The sequence below is a fragment of the Adiantum capillus-veneris genome, chromosome 27 (genome assembly GCF_014529385.1).
Source record: "Adiantum capillus-veneris isolate H3 chromosome 27, ASM1452938v2, whole genome shotgun sequence".
NCBI lineage: Eukaryota > Viridiplantae > Streptophyta > Polypodiopsida > Polypodiales > Pteridaceae > Adiantum > Adiantum capillus-veneris.
The window spans coordinates 107,448,001-107,453,586 of record NC_140957.1 but is presented as its reverse complement, the minus strand read 5'-3'; positions in this window follow the sequence as shown (position 1 = coordinate 107,453,586).

Sequence of the window (5,586 nt, the reverse complement as noted above, 5' to 3'; positions counted from 1 at the left end):
TGGTTTGTAGACTCGTTCACTTCCATCCTTCCGTACCCATACCTGTTGGTTGCGTATTGTTCACCTTGATCTATTCATTGTCTCATGTGGTGTCTCATTTTTTGATTGTGTATGGTGGGTGGTTTCCTGGTTATCCTTCGTAGGTATCTTTTGCTGGTGAAGTGGTACCCATAGTTTTTGCTCCTTATCAGGTGATTGTGGCACCATTATCTTTTTCTTTCGAGTTGTCTGAGCAAATGCTACCACCTGTTGTTGTTGTGCTTGTTGAATTCTGATTGTATTAGAACTCCAATTTATCTGCACATTATACTCTTTCTGCCATGGTTGTCCCAACACCATTGGATGAGTGTGCTCGAATCCTCAACCACATAAAACTTGTGGGGATAAACATACTGATGTATTTGTACAGGCAATATCATCTGGCCCAACATGATTAATTAATGTGATGTACTGCTTTCTAGCGCTTGTTGAGTAGGATGGAGTTGTTCTTCAAGCTTGAGCTGCTTATATAATTTGCAAGAAATCAGATTTGCTTGAGCTCCTGAATCAAGCAATGCCATCAATTCAACTTGATTGCTACCCACTTTGACTGTAATTATTGGATCCGTTGTTTCTTCATTAAAATTCGTTAATGGAATAGCATTTATTTGCAATGGTGATCCAATTTGTTATTGTTCTCGTAGAAGTCTTCTTTTTGCAATGCATTCTTTTGCTTCTGCTTGTGCTTCTTCTCGTACCCTCCATTTCTCCTTTGTTCGTTGTTTTTCTTGATGGATTTGTTGAAGCATATCCTGTGTTAGTGGTAAATGATACTTTTTTAACCTACACCCACTAATCCAATTTGGCATTTCTTCACCTTCCAATGTCGCAAGTTTGACGGCTCCGCTTTGTGATAAGTCACTAATCACAAAGGGTCCCATCCCTTGCTTTTTAAGTTTTTTGGCATGTTGCTTCAAAGTGTAAAAAAGTACATAATCACCTGTTTTAAAATCTTTCGTGTGCACATGCTTGTCAAAAAACTCCTTTTGTCTTCTCTTCTGAGCATATATCGAAGCTACAGCTCTCAGTCGAAGTTCATCTAACTTTTCAAGATCATCTATTCTTGAAGAGAGTTCATGGCCAGTCCATTCTAAGTGTTTTGCCACTCGATAAGTTGGAATTAAAAACTCTATGGATAATATAGCGTTTAGACCAAACACCATGTTGTACGGTGTTGTTCCAATCGATGTTTTATAAGCTACCCTATATGTCCATAATGTTGAGTGTAATTGTTGATCCCAGTCTGCCTTTGATTCTGATACAATTTTAGTCAAAATAGTGCATAGGGTTTTATTTGTGGCTTCAGCTTGTCCATTTGCTTGTGGATGATATGGAGCAGATTTTTTATGGATGACCATGAATTCCTCTAGCAGGTATTCAATGACTTCATTAAGAAAATGTGTTCCTCGATCATTGACAATTTCTATTGGTAATCTGTACTGTACAAAGACATTCTCATACAAAAATTGTGCAGTGGTCCTTGCATCTGCTTTTTGTGTCGCTTTGGCTTCAACCCATTTTGTGAGATAGTCCGTAGCCACAATGATATATTGGGTATGGGTGCGATACGCAAGGGGTGAAATAGGCCCCACAAAATCAATTCCCCATTTTGCAAATGCTCGTGCTCCCATCATTGGCTGTAGTGGCATCTCATCTCTTTTTATCGGCACTTTAGTGCACTGACATACGTCACAACGCTTTACAAATTCCGCAGCATCCATATGCAATGTAGGCCACCATATCCCTGTGCGGTTAAGATAATTTTTGCCATCTTATTGCCTGAAAAATGGCCTCCACTTATTCCTCCATGTGCGTGTTCTAGAATTAGCAGGTATTCACTTTCACTCGCACAGATTCTAAGTTGATTGTCCTTTCCTCGCTTGTAGAGTTGATTTTCAATTAAATTAAAGTCTTGAGCTTCCAACTCTATAGCCCTTTGTCATGCTTTTGTTATGTTTTCAGGAAATGTCCTTGTTGTTAAGAAATCAATGATATATTGACTCCATGCAGGTGCAATGGTTACCTGAAACAATGTCGCGTGATCCATCGGTCGTTTGGCACTACATATAGTGCAATTGTTAACATAAGCATGTGTGTCAGCATACATAGTTGGCCAATAAACTCCTAAGTGTTTCAATCTTTGGTGTGTTTTCATTGTTGAACAATGAAATGTGCAATCTTGGATATGTGCTTCCTCAAGATAACACTTGAATTCCTCTGGATTTATACATAATTGTAGAATTTGGTCCGAGCCTAGATGGTACAGTCGTCCCGCAATCAACTGAAAGTCTTTTGTTTGTCAAAATGTTTGTTGTTTGGATCCCTCTTTCTCTTTATCAAATCTACCTCCAGAGGAAAGAATGGTAACAATTTCTTGAGACCATTTGGGTATCATTTCAATATTGAAAAGATAAGCATCAGGTATGTCATCATCTACTCCTTCGGGAGCTTCCCCGTTTTGTAGCCTTGAAAGATGGTTCGCTCGTAGATGAGTTTTACCTTTTTTTACTACCACTGTGAAGTCAAACTCTAGCAATATAATAAACTAGCGTACAATTCTCCTAGTATTGAATGGTTTATTTACTAGAATAGAAGAGCTTGATGATCTATGAAGAACACAAATTTGTTTGCAAGAAGATAATGTGGAAATTTCTTTACATCATATATCATTCCTAATCCCTCTCTTTCAGTGGTGGTGTAGTTCTTTTCCGCACTATTTAGCTGTTGGCTCGCATAACAAACTGGGAAATCCATTGTTCCGTCTCCAGGTTGAGCCAAAATACTTCCAATTGCGTATGCAAAGGCATCAATGTGAACATGGAATATCTTTTCCCAATCTGATGCTTTAAGTACAGGTGCTGATACAAGGTTTTCCTTAAGGTTTTTGAATGAAGTTTCACACTCCTCAGTCCAGTCAAAACTGACTAATAAGCGATATAGCAGTTGTACAATGATCGCATACATATATATGAATCTTTGATAATATTCGCAGTGTCCCATGAAAGATTGTACTTGTTTGGTATTAGTAGGCCTGGGCAAGTTTGCTATGACTCTAATTTTGTCTCGGTCGGTAGTTATGCCATTTCTTGAGACAATATGTCCTAAGATGCGGCCTTGCTTTACCATAAAAATGCACTTTTTCGGGTTGAGACAGATTCGATATGTTCTGCACTTCTCAAATACCTTTTGTAAATGGTCAATGTGTTCTTCCTGAATAAGAGAGTGGACACAGAGATCATCCATATATATTTCTAAGAATATTCTTAGGTATTCTTTGAATGTATGAGTCATTAACCTTTGGAAGGTGGCTGGGACATTGGTTAAGCCAAAAGGCATAACTCTATATGCATATAGTCCGCATTCTGTGGAAAATGTTGTTTTGTGCTGATCCTCTATTGCTATTGCCAATTGGTTGTACCTCGAAAACCCATCCAGAAATGAATAGGCCCGTTTTCCCGCTACCCTCTCAAGTACATGTTCTGTGATTGGCAAGGGATAATTATCCCTTATTGTTGCTGCGTTTACCTTTTTGAGGTTCACACACACACACACACACACACACACACACACACACACACACACACACACACACACACACACACACACACACACACACTTTCCATTCTTTTTGGGGACAACCACAATGGGTGACACCCAATCTGTATGCTCGATTTCATAGATGAATTCAACATCCATCAGCTTGTCAATCTCTTCCTTGATTCGTTTAGCAAATGTGTCATTATATGTGTAAGGACGCTGTTTGCTTGGTTTGGCATCTGACTTTAAAGGAATTGTATGGCATATCGATGGATCAACTCCCTTGAGGTCTTTGTAAGACCATGCAAACACATCTTTATACTTTTGGAGAAGCTATGTTAGCATTTCTTCTTCCTCAGGACCTAAGTCATTTGCTATATAGACAGGCTAAGGCTCTTCGCTTGTCGCAGTGAGGTCAATTCGTTTTGCATTTTCCGGCCCATTGTAAGATTCTTGGTTTATTTTTTCCCTTATTGGTGGTGTCATTATGATTTTTCTATTTTGGATGGTGAATTTTCGATAGAGGGATGGTATGTCCATGTTTTCCTTTTCTCCTTACCTTGACTTTCTGCCTCAGTAGTCCATACCTCTCGTAACGACCTTTATGTTCTTGATATTTCTTCTTACGCTCCATTTTGGTCCACTCAAGATTTTTTGTCATTTCACGTTTTGATTGTTGAGATCTTCTTGATTTTGTTTCCGTATTAGTTTTCCGTGCTTGTTTTATGTCCTCATGTGTCCTTTCTCTGCGAACTCTTGTGAATCTCCCTAATATTTTATCTTTTACACAATCCTCTGCCTTGACTAGCATTAGATAGTGAGTTTTATCTTTTATCCTAGGCATCAGGTTTTCTCTAATCTTGTTTTCTGCTCTTTTTTTCCTGTAGCGTTCCTGGCGTCTAGGGTGTTGATTTGCAAAATAATAAAACTTGATATCTGGAGTTGTCTCCCCACGCTCGCTTGAGCTATTTGAATACTCGTTATCTGCATCGTTACTTACTTCCAGATGTGCAGAGGAGTTATAAAACTCTTCTTGTTCTGGTGAGTCTACATTCTCATCTCCTACTGGTACAAGGTTTACCATGTACTAGGGTAGCACATCATAAACGTCCTTATCACAAAATTTTGTCGTTGGGCTATCTGTAATGGTACAGACGTCCAACATTGCTAGTATGTGTTCCCATTCCATAGGTTCTAATGCATCTTCGGGAAAAGGTTCCGGAATATAATCCTTGTCTTCAATAGCTCATTCTAAGATGCATTCCTCTCTTTTCAAGTTTCCACAATGTGAAGCTCCACACATCCATAGCTCCTTTTTCTGCCCTAACCATGCTGAGAGTTCGGACCGTGTCAACGTAGCCGAATCAAACTCTTCCACTGGTGTGTGGGTCACATCTTTATAACTATGGTCTTTTAGGTATATTTTGGTTGTAGTCTCCCCACGCCTGAGATATATGTGGTCATAACCCCAATCCTGTACCATCTTTAATTGTCTCATGAACGGTCTTCCCAAGATGATCTCATAATTGTTCTTTTTGCCAAAATCAACTATTGCAAATGGATGCTCATACTTGATTCCGCAAGAGATGACAATTATTTTTTCTAAAAGTCCTAGAGGCTTTTCCATGAACCCATCTGCCACTTGTAATTTCATCCTGGTTGCTCTCAAAGCCAGTTTTCCCCATTTTTTCCAGATTTCTTTTGTGACGATAGAAACTCCCTCTCCACTGTCGAGAATAGCCTTGGATACTACTCCCTGGAATTCTAATGGTAGTGTGGTATTTCCATCTTCTCCCTCACAATATTCTCTAACCTTGTTTAAAGGTACATGCCTAGTGTTCAGTTGAGGCTTGTCCAATTCTCTGATCCCCTTCTTGAATTCTCGAGGTAGGGTCTTTTACTCCAAATTTTTTTAAGTATTTTCCTTCTGGTCCACATGTTTGGCCGTAACCTCAGGAGTTCGGCTAACGTGATAGTGCATGCCACCGGGGTGGACAGTAACTGAATCAA